We start from the raw sequence: 12,521 nt of genomic DNA, 5'->3' as shown, positions 1-12,521 counted from the left end.
TTAGGAGTTACTTACATACACTGGTCAAGGTCTAAGTGACTCTTCAAAATATTTTTGCGTTTGAATAACTACAGTGCACGATATCAAGAGGGTTTGAGAGTAATGTTTCTGTTGACATTTTACTTCATCTGAAACTACGACGTGCTCTTTCATTTCTTTTTAAGTTTGATTCGGAAATATGTTATTAAATAGGTAAATAGTAGCAGAAAAGCTTGATAGTTAATGTTGATTATGTTTCGAATACTGACTGAATACATAAGGCAATAACCAATTCAAAGGCCATAATACGTAACACCACACCTTTCAGAACGTCTATTTTTGTCCACGGTTTTATTTCCCTTAGGTTACATTTGAGTATTGCCAGGCAATAGTCAGTTTAAGGAATGCTGACTTCCCTTATCGTATTGTGCACGGTTTTGTGCAGAACCATTGCGATGGGGCAGCCTGAGAAATTGGATACGCGGATATAAGATAGATCTACATGGTAACTGCTTTATATTTAGGATAACATAACTTTTGAAAGTCGCATTTGAGATATTTCATTTTGTTGACATACATTTGCTGTAGTAAAACCTCGGGAGGCCATGACAGTGACGAAAGAGGTCAAACTGTGAAAAATGCATAAAAATATCCGGTATTAGTCACTCTGTAACAAAATGCTAAGCTTAAGGGTATTATTGCTTTACAATTATTATATAAAATATGTTATTAAAATACCTTATCGAACATGATAATAATATACCTAGTAATAGTTTCCTATAAAATTATCTGATCACTGTATCAAATATGTTCTGAGTAATATCATTGGGGAGCTTTTAACCGAATCACCGGTAGATTTGTAGAAGTTTGCATTTCGTCATATTTCAGTTTCCGAAAGATTCACACTGTAATGTTGATTTCTACTTTTAAAATGATTAACCGAAAAAGAATGGGTAATGAGGTAACGTATCTCCGGTATGATATATTATTGGCCAATAATGTTATCGCGGTAAATGATATGCTGTTATCCGACTGCGCCAACCTTTGAAATATACCATTCACTGAAAAACACACGTCAGTCAGAACTGGTCTTCAGTAACCGATGCGAAAGAGGCGACTTACGGGATTGGGTGGTCAGACACGCTGACGTGGTTGACACATGTCATCGTATCCCAGTTGGATAGATCGATGCTTATGGTGTTGATCACTGGTTTGTCTGGCTCAGACTCGATTATTTACAGACCGCCGTCGTATAGATGGAATATTGCGGCGTAAAACAACAAACAAACAACGTCAGTTTGCAGGCAGGACCTTATCATACGGTTGTATGGTATTATGTTGCTGTTAATAAACTGCCATGACAAAATGTATAAGAATCCCCTTTGAACCAGCGAAATATAACACAGACACGTCTAAAATGTTCAGTAACTGAGCAAGCAGTGAGCATTTTACAGTGAATCACAATACGGATTTCTAGTTCAATGAGTCACAAGTCTAAAGTAATGGATCACAAATATAAAATACTGACTCACCAGAATCTCGGCATTTTACAGTGAGATCACATATATTAACTGAAGTATGCTTCCACAGCGAGCAGTCAGGTACGGAGAGTCAATTTTCTAGGTCAGATGATTCAGATGATGTTAAAACAGTCGATGATAGGCAGAGACACACAACTCCAGTAATTCTCTGTGTGTGTCCATCAATACAACGACCAGCCTTCATATATATCGACATAGTGTCGGGAACATTCGAGCAAATCGTGGCTATATCACCATTTAGTCAGAACATTCACGAACAGGAAGTAAGCCATAGATTGACATGTGCTAACAGGCCTGCCGCTAAAAATACTATTGCCATTAAGCATTATATGATAGGGAATGTGACCCACAACTCAAACTCAAAACTCTAAACATTGTGACCCAGTACTATCTATCACTTAATGAAATACAAATTACAGAAAACACACTCGTAACAATTGTCAGAATTGTACGATCAAGTGTGAGATTTCTTAAGAAAGTGGAAACGTCCTGTGAACGTCAGTCTTTGTGCATTTTACTTAAGGAGTATTGGACATAAGTCATAACAAAAATTGAGAACATACACAGAAGCCTATAATTATTGAGAATATACATAGAAGCCTATAATTATTGAGAACATACACAGAAGCCTATAAGTATTGAGAATATACATAGAAGCCTATAATTATTGAGAACATACACAGAAGCCTATAATTATTGAGAACATACACAGAAGCCTGTAATTATTGAGAACATACACAGAAGCCTGTAATTATTGAGAACATACACAGAAGCCTATAATTATTGAGAACATACACAGAAGCCTATAATTATTGAGAATATACACAGAAGCCTATAATTATTGAGAATATACACAGAAGCCTATAATTATTGAGAACAGACATAGAGACTGTTAATATTCATATGTCGTATTTTAACTATTGAAATATTTGTGTATCTAATGAAATGTGACCATTCACCACTTAATTCTAACATATATTGCCAGATTCATCAAAACTGGACTTTGCTCAATGTTTTAATATGCATCAAAATGTTGTATGTTCTCTGTGTCACATTATGTGATTTTTTAGAATAAATTTTCTGTTCTGTTCTGTTCTGACATACGTGCTTGACAACGGTTAAAGAATCAATACCGAAACGTCGCATAATAAAAAATAGAAGTTGTAATGCACAAAGTATCGTATTTCTCACGAATGGGTTTTTGCATAAAAACAAACATTCTGGACAGCGTTCGATCATCACCTATTGATAAACAACATGTCTGGTAGATCTGACAACCAGACACGACTAATTCCTACTATGTGTATGAAATGAGTCCCAGTTAGCATGTCCGTTCTACATGATTCTATCTGTGACGTATGTTCTACCTGGGATGATACTTTCTCAGGAAAGTACAGTTCTAGTTCGAGTTTCCAATCCACTCCACGAGGCCTAAATGGCAACTTAAATGGGTGGGGTGGCACTCAATCCAACAAAAGTATTAGAATCTGTATTTTACTGAGAAAATGAAATCACACAGTAAAATGCAGATTCTAATACTCAAGTATGTAATATTTGACCACTTTGTAAATTACTTTGAGTGTGTATGTTAGTTGCACTCAGCAATATTCCAGCCATATCATGACTGCCTGCAACCAATCGAGTCATAAGAAACAAAGTTATTTAAAATTAGGAAACACGCAAATCCGGTCATGACATGTTTTCCCTTCGGGAGACATGTTTGTTTCAATTGTGTAAAATCCGGCTTTTCGCTCCGTGGTATCATCTCACAGTGTACCCAGATCAGCGGTTTTATCGGGTAATGTTTCCATCCAGGATGTACATTCAGCCTGGGGCGATTTTGGAAACTTGAGCTGACTTACCGCTGGGGTGTACAAGTGCGCTGTGTGCAATCACTGTAGACGCTACTGACACAGTTATCCTCATTCACAGGTGAATCTCTTTCCGGGTATTTGTAAGCAACTATTTAAGACGAAAATACACTCACCCACGTCACGCAACTGACGGTTGAGCAATCGAGTGCAATCGCTGGAGGCTTGATGAGACTGAACTGATCCTCATCGATGTTAAAACGAGCAGGCCGTAAAGGGTAAGAAGTATATACATTGCCTCGTAGCTTTTGCCCCCAACTGCATTGCAATCTTTAGAATCCATAAATGCATATCATTCAATAACATCCCCAAAAATAATAGGAGGAATATCGGGCAGGTTCTCACTATGTCCTCAAGTTGGTACAAGGACAATCAGTGAGTGAAAGCATGGACACACGATCGAGTTTCAAATTACATGGCTTGTACCACTGGACGCACGTGCAAATGAGGCGACCGAAAACATCCGACTTGATTCCAACGCTTCATGGTCGCACTCGGAACTTCGGAAGCGATCGATGGTGACATTCGTTTCGTAGACATACGCATTTGAGTAAAATAACGATGTTAACATATTTTATCATAGTAACATGTAACTACCGTGGTATATGTGTTTTGATACACGTTTGTATGTACTTTACACATTTGTCTAATCCGGGCTACAATTGAAGACACCAGGATATGATAAGCGGTAACTTCCCGTTAATCTTTGGTTTCATTTCGCAAATAATACATGCATATACTTCCTCCCTGTTGCCAAGGTAACACATCACCTGACGAAATACAGAGCTGTGTGTATGTGTGCATGTGTATTGCCCAGTTGTTCGCTTCACACGGAAGCACGTGTCTGTAACATGTAACGTGAAGTTGTTTTGGGTAATCTGCCGTTCGTTCTTCTTATCACCTGTCCTCACGAAATGTGCACCAAATGGTAACTGAACTGGTAAACTGGTTAGAACTGGTTGTGGTAAATTAGTCACGCAGAGTAATTACCATAATAATGCCACTTTAGATAGTAACTTTGAATTAAATGTTACAGTCATTATAATCTACGTTACGGAAATTAGTGTAAACTAATGAACGTAAACTGATAATCAAACTTAGTGTACATACGTTTTATTTAACTAACAGTTGCTGGAAATATGTTTCACACAAGTTGTTTCCGGTATTATATTTTGATAAACAACAAAACCATTATGGAATTAATTTAACGCGGCCATATCTATATAGAAATTTAGAATAATTACTGGTGAAATGTTTTTGTACTACATCTATTACACAGAGTTACACTAAGATACAAAAGTTTCTTCGTTTCATTCGTTATTTAAATACAGTTAATGCACAAGCACAGTGAAAATTCGTCCAAACTGTAATCACCTAACCTGTTTAGTTTGAGGGTAGAATGTCAACAATGCCAGTTTAAAATACAGTGAAGGCTGTTAAAACCGGTATCTTTCCAACCCAGCAAGTTATAAACACTGGCATAACATTTTAGTCCCATTCATGACTTGTACATTTATAATCAGCTCTACAACCCGGCTCCTTTTACAAACCGGATTATTTCTTCAGTCCCAATGAGTGCCGGTTTAGACAGCTTCCACTGTAAATAATCATTTGATGTTTAGAGAAGTTCTTGCCACATCCCTAGACCCATGAAACCGTCTTGCCTGAATAGTAGTCGCGACAAATGGTAGACTCCTTTGGGACTGATATCATGCACAGTGCATAACGTGGATTACACAAGCGTCCTTCAGCACCCACAATACTTTGAAAGTGCAACAGATGAGCATCTCCTTCACTTTCAGTGGAAGCTGAGTCATGGCAGTCACTGGGACTGAATAAATAATCCGATTTAGACAAAGCGCTGGATTGTAGAACCGATGGTAAATGCACAAGCCATGGATGGGGAGCAACTTGCCGGATTGGACAGATGCCAGTTTTGACAGCTTCTATTGTAGTAAGTTCAGAATGGGTCCATTCCGTTAAAAACACTTTCGGGGACACTAGATGTACAGTTTCATTCTTACGGTGGTAAAAACAGATTGCATTGTTCAAAATGTCTGCAACTTTAAACCTCTGAAGTATCATGGTGAGAAATCGGCTGAAATTAAATGGCTCTGAGATTCATATTGTTATGTCCCAGTATATAACCGTAAATAAGGCAGCTATCTAATAAATACACATGATTTGTAAAATAATTATATGGTCATTTTCGTGAGGTAACGTGGATTGCATCATGTTAAACAAAGCTTCATTAAAAACATACCAGATATGTTTTGGGTATGTAGGAAGGGGCCAATACCTTATGTCGAAAATGTAATGTGACTTTTTCTTGTTTTCCCAGAATAACCGCAGTTGAGGTTTTTAGTTTGGAGGGACAGGTTTTACCTTTCCTAACCTTATATGAACATCAGCATTCAAATGATACATGAGTGTTTGAAAAAAATATCGTTCAAGATCTATCTCACATTACAAATGTTTACCCAAGCGGGATTGGAATCGTAGATCTCAGAACAGTAAGCAGACGCTCTTCCTCACGGCCACGGGGCCGACGACGGAAGTGGAGATATATCATCTACGTATAGGTCATTAAATTGATTTTACACGCGCTTCAGTTATTGTCACGTAGCTTCATTAAATGATCATCTACATTGTATTTACCCATCATTAACGGTATAAAGGTTAGAGAAAACACTTCTCAGAGGTTTCGGTAGACAATGTAAAACCATCGGGGTCGGGAAATCCCTCCCCCTCCGGTTCTATATTGTCTACCAAAACCTCGAAGACGTGTTTTCTCCTATACATATAACACGGCGGTTTTAAACAGTCGAGTCTTTAACAGACAATCTGGTAATGAACAAAATGAACATCGACTAACACAACTGGGTTACGATGGTATGTGTACCAAGTCAGCAAACCTGACCACCCTATCCCCTTAGTCACCGTTTACGACAAGCACAGGCTACGGAACACCAACTGTAACTCGGATCTTCACGGGTCTGCCGCCTATGGGCAATCCTGGTGTTGCGACTGTCAGGGGAGACTGAGAGGTCTCATTCTGTTTATCGAATATAAAGTTCTAATTTGACGGTGCCTAGTTGGATAGGTATTTGCACGAGTTCATTATATTACACCTTTATTTCTGGTCTTTTTCCAGAAGGGACTTGAAGCTGTGTGTGTCAGAATGGTTAAATACTATGTGTAAGTATGTTGTTCAGATTATTGTGCCTCATTCGTAAATACTCGTATTATTCCGGCAAGCCGGGTGGCGACTCGTACACCTCTCGTAGCCATGTTCACGCCTGTCTAAGCGCAAAGGGACACGGAGATGAGAATAGTCAAGGATTATTTCCAAGAAAAGATAACTCTGAAATTCCAAACATGACTACTAGAAAACAACAAGAACAAATTTGTTTAACATAAAGTCACCTTTAGTAAGTTTTGGGCTTGTTTTGTTTTGTCTTTTTTGTGTCGTTAACAAATATCAATAACAAGATAATTGTGTAATCGCGGAAATCATAACGAAAATCGATAGTCGCAAAGAAACTATTTCACCTCATTTCACATTTTACTAAGCTGGATTTGGTTGGTTTGCCACGATTCTTGGCAACAATGGCGCACGAGGGGGTTACGAGTCTTCTTGTAGGTTACAGGTAGAGGCGAGTAGTTATGCCAGTTTTAATGTATTCCCTCAGATACCCGTCATCACGTGATCAATATTGTAAAATGCAGTTTACTGAAGTGTGTAAGTCATGCGTCTAAGATAGGGAATGATACCCTGTCATTCCCTTGTTATTAATTGATTTAACGAGGGAAAGATAATTTGTCACACCCAATCACGGGTTGGTTATTGTTTTTATTACCTTCGACCTAAGTCTATATCGAAAAGCGCTACAAAAATGAAAAGAGCAGTTTTTCTACGAGGAAACCGGCGATGTGGGTATTCCCCGTGTCCCTACGCTTATCATTTCATTGGCTGGAATCAACCAATCAACATTCAGCCAAACGTTAACTACTTCGCGCCCTATTTCCCATGCATATGGATCACAAGACAAAATATCTCTTATATTTACTTTTGGGTTGTGCCATTAAACGCATTCGTAATTCATATATACTGCAAGTGTGAGAACTTTAATAACATAAAATGATACAGGCATAGATCTATGTCAACTTAAACGTGGCGAGACTTTTGACAATGTTTCATTTCACTCAAACTCAACGAATATGGAATCAGTTGCTTCACTGCAAGTTCTAACAGATCGTTTAAAGTGCCCATTAAGCACTCAAAAAATTCCATTTACCTTAGGGTATAAATGACCTCACCACGATTAAATTTATATATGACGATCGGGTGTAAGAGCGGTCCCATATTTTTTTGTTTGTAGTTTAGTTTTATTCCCTTTCTGGTGACAGAGACACGCCATTTGATAACCCGTTACTCGTTGACTGTTTCAGTTTCATCATCATACTCTTCTTCATAAAAATTCTATTTTGGATTGTGTTCTGCTCCGTTAGAGCTCAGCCAAAGGAGAAGCTCTGGGGAAATAGATCTTCACGGCCAGGAAGGATAAATGTATGGAACCCTTGTACTTACCAATTTCTGCTTAATGCAGTATCCGTATCATTCAATGATCGTATTGAGGTTTAATGTAATATTAGTATTATTCCATGTTCGTATGTAGGTTTGATTTGCATGTTAGTATTATTGCATGGGATTATTTATTTTAATGCATATCACTATTATTCCATGCTCGCATGTAGGTTTCGTTTATGCAATATCGGTATTTTTTAGGCTCGGTGTAGGTTTTATGCACTGTTTGCATGAATGCATATTTTTGTGTCATTTATACTATAGCGGTATTATTCCATGTTCTTATGTAGTTGCGATATGTGTCAGCTCTGAACCAAATGACTCTTGGCGTTACATGGCAACGGTGAGGACTAATGCAGGACTCTATTTTCATACGGTCGACAGTTCTCTATAATAACATCAGCATATGATAGGGGGAGGAACACGTCACACACGTGTATCCGTAGCATAAACGTAACATATTGAAAGCAATAATATCGGAATCATATTAGCCCTCGCTACACCAAATAAAGATCTGAGGATTGCTCCAGAACGATCTTCACCCGATCAATCTGAGCTTTGCTTACAAGACACGGAAGGCGACAGTCAGGAAGTGTTTTTGTCCCATGCAATATTGAAACAGCAAACACCGTGTATTCCGTACATCACTTACCTGCTGTATGTTCCGACAGCATAATCGTTGGTCTGTCGCTTTAACGGGACAAGAATACGAACGGAACTGACTGTGCATAGCATTTGTGCTGGCATACTCTAACTTGTGAAACCAACGGGCATAAGATAGCTTGTGAAACCAATACAGGCACACCTGGCTTGTTCTACCAAAAAGGCATACTATCTCGGCTAACTGCATTCACGATATTTTTCAAAACTCAGTCTGTAAGAGAGGTTACAGAACGTGTAGCTCGAGAAGTGTGATTTCTGATTGATTAATGTTGACTTTTGTCTTCCACATTTGACTGGTCAGTCAGAGTTCAGAACTGACCTATAACGAGTGAGTGAGTGAGTTTTATAATTTACGCCAGCAATATTCCACTTACATAGCGGCGGTCTGTAAATAACCTAGTCTTGATCCAGTGATCAGCATCATGAGCACCGTTCTATGCAGCATGTTTTGTAAATATGTTATATTTCACATCCACTCTACACTATCAGACAAAAGAAAGTATACACCCATGTTTCACCGTGCTTAAAATTGAACGAACCAGAAATGGCCACTTGAGGGTGTTCATTTTGTGAAATTTCTTTTTTGACTCAGTATATACAGTGGAAGCTGTCTAAACCGGCACTCACTGGGACTGAAGAAATGATCCTGTTTAGACAATGTGCTGGATTGTAGAGATGATAAATGTATAAGCCACCGATGGGACTGAGATTTTGTGCCGGTGTTTACAACTTGCCGGATAGGACAGGTGCCGGTTATGACAGCTTCCACTGCATATGTTGCTGTGTGTTTCCAGAATATATCAGTTTTCCTGCGACTGTCTGTCACTTTGGGTCAAGGGTGACGGTAGCCTTGTGGTGAAAGCATTCGCTCGTCATCCCGAAGGCCAAGATTCGATTCCCCACAAGGGGTACAGTGTATAAAGCCCATTTCCGGTGTCCCTTGTTTGATATTGCCGGAATATTGCTAAAAGTGGCGTAAAACTAAAATGACTCATTAACGTTTTGGTCGCATTCACGTTTTTACTGTTTACTTCCTTTTGTCCAACAGTGTAGTGTATTATAAATGTATATTCAACCGTCCATAAAAACTTTGTTCTGAGCCAACTTCGACCGACAGAACTAAACCATTTTCCGTCCAAAATTTTGTACATTAGGATCCACATCACACTACATGTCCGACTCCGATCATGTCAATTTTTCACTGTAAGTGCCCTATGAACAATGGAACATGCTTCTGTTTTACAGGATCGGACAATCATTATTGACTGCGAAGTCCCACCGGATGAGTTAAGTCCGAGCGGGTCGCCTAGCAACCCGGGGGCCTCATCACTCAAACACACACCGACCAACGGACTAGCCGATTTGCATGATTCATACTCATATCCCGTCTAAGATGGAATCAAACCAGAGGGCATCTTTACGCCTTTCTTCTGATGTCTCGGGTTTCACTTTGTTTATATATAACTGTAGCAAAGAATGCACGGCAATGTAAATGCGGTTAAATGTTTCACAAAGACTTAATACGAGTATCATGACATGGCCAATGAGATGGATATCGTACGGCTGCACAGCTCATATGTTGTTATCCATAAAGAATGTTTCTTTTTACTCACCACACTTCTAAAATGCCAATCAAACAGATCATCTCTATTTCCACACAACGAGATCTCAGCATATCAGCATGTACTGCCTCAGTAATTTGGAAATCGTCTTATGGTGATTTTTCCGTAGAGAAAGAGAATGCTCATTTGCGTATCAGAATTTGTTAAATGTATTTGACATGTTTGATAAAGTTTCAATGCAAAGAGCGTCAACCAAATTTTACTAAAGAATGTTTTGATCAATGTTAATGTCAATAGCAATGTTGGCATTCATAGAAGTTGCTTTTATAGAATTTATTATTTTACAATTTCTTTAATGCTTACAAAACGAAGTTTCTGGACTATGTCTTGGGCACGAAGTAGCCCCCAAAACGCCGCGTTGTCTGGAAATCTTTGCACTTTAAAGTATCTATACGTGTATTCTCATTTACCAGAATCATCCACACTAGATTTCAGTTTGGAATTACGTATCAGGAGATGGCTTACACATTATTAGAAGATCAGTCTTACTGGAAAACAAAGCATGGTTCTCTCTGTACAATAGCATCATACATGTATTAAACATGCTTGAGGTAACATATCTCCCAGTATATTATATATTGTGTTTCTTAACCAGGTGGATAGAGAGACTGACGGATGTACTGTGGGGTGGGCGGGTAGGTAGACATATGAACAAGTGAAGTGCTGGGCAGGTATTGGTAGACGTGCAGACAGGTGGACTGCCAGGTGGAAAGGTAAAGTCTTATGCTGGTAGTCAAACACAGGTAAACCGTTGCGTACATAGGCAAATAAACAAACGGACAAATAACCACCAGGTCAGTCGTTATGAGCCAGAGTCATCTGTCTGTGGAATACTGCATGGGCACTGAGGGGCCGTGCTGGGCCATGTTTAGGCTTGTGTTATGATTGGACAGAATTCTCAAGGTTTTCACTGGATACTACGGTCATTTCCATTCAGCTATATCATGACCCAGGGAATTGGAAAATATTCGGAGCCGTTCTCTGGGATTTATATGGGGAGCCTACTCTTGCCCTTCATCTCATATTACATATTAAGGTTACACGACACCAAATGTTTTCCCATAGACATCTACAGTAACGTTATGTTTTCAAAGAAATCACCCAGGCTGTCAACACCTATTCCATGTACACATGGTTACATAGTGGACTTAACACTACTATATAAACATACATTCCGACTAACTTATACTGCTAATTATCCAAGCACAGGAAGCTGAACACATCAACCACAGTTTCACATCAAATGTCACCCACTGGAAAAATAATATCTGTACACACAATAACTATAGGTCATGGTGATAAAAATGTCAGAACTATAATCTTAAAGTTGTGGTCAGTTTTAATTACTGGATGGATGTGCTTTTATAAAAACATAAAAATCATCCACTATTTGATCCAGTCATAGCTGTCACATGTCTCAGTCTCATCAAGAATGTATATACAGTCTCACTGAGGGGGCATGTGATTCCGATTTAGTGTAGTGGGCCCACAAGTATGAGAGGACTATGATTTGTGTTGAAATCTTTCTTACCCAGGATATTCATGCATATTTTGTACACTGCAGTCTCAGTGAGGCGAATTTCACCACTGATGTAGCCTTTGTATTCCATTGCCTTTTGACGTGTACTACCACTCAACTTTAGTACTGCCATATACATACCGTTGTATTGTTTTGTGGGTTTCGAAAATTTCAGAATATACTTATAACATACATACCGTCTCTTTGTTGTTTATTGGTTGAATTACCGACCGATTCGCGGTTAATATTTAGTTTCGGCACATAACGAAACGAGTTGAGTAACCGTCGTATAACAAGGGTTCAGGGAAACTCGAGGTTAAGTTGGTGGACTTCAGGAGAGGGATGGTGTTGTAAACGATCTATCATTAAAATCAGTGATGACACTTCGCGTTCGGAAAAGGCTTAAGAGAATGATTATTTTCTCGTCTTCCCGTTGGTAGCTTTCCCAGACTCGATGCAGGCCCCACTGGGCTGGGTACCCATTGACTGCGTGAGACCGCACCATCCAAGAAAAGATGCACACACCCTTCTTGTTTTCTATTGATGATTCGAAGATAAGACGAACGATGCCAGGTTGTAAGAGATTGTCTACTAACATTTACCTTCCTGCATCCAACTGCATGCAAAGGTTGCCATAGCTTGCATTTGGTAACACTTAACATCAAGGTTTTTCTTCAAGACTCCTACTGACGTGCCTATTTTCTAAATGCAGTTTATCAAATGCACGTCTGACTTGAT

General features: G+C 39.0%; 1 long non-coding RNA gene across 1 annotated transcript; it reads left to right on the top strand.

Annotated features, from left to right (window-relative positions):
• Window positions 1-3,376: 3,376 nt before the first annotated feature.
• LOC137258812 (uncharacterized) lies at window positions 3,377-11,981 on the top strand. Its single transcript, XR_010954648.1, has 4 exons — window positions 3,377-3,609; window positions 6,546-6,589; window positions 7,844-7,961; window positions 9,888-11,981. It is a non-coding gene; the product is annotated as an uncharacterized lncRNA (long non-coding RNA).
• Window positions 11,982-12,521: the final 540 nt, after the last annotated feature.

Source organism: Haliotis asinina, chromosome 12 (assembly GCF_037392515.1).
Source record: "Haliotis asinina isolate JCU_RB_2024 chromosome 12, JCU_Hal_asi_v2, whole genome shotgun sequence".
NCBI lineage: Eukaryota > Metazoa > Mollusca > Gastropoda > Lepetellida > Haliotidae > Haliotis > Haliotis asinina.
Note: the sequence above shows the minus strand (reverse complement) of the source record. Positions and strands in the feature narration are given on the sequence as shown.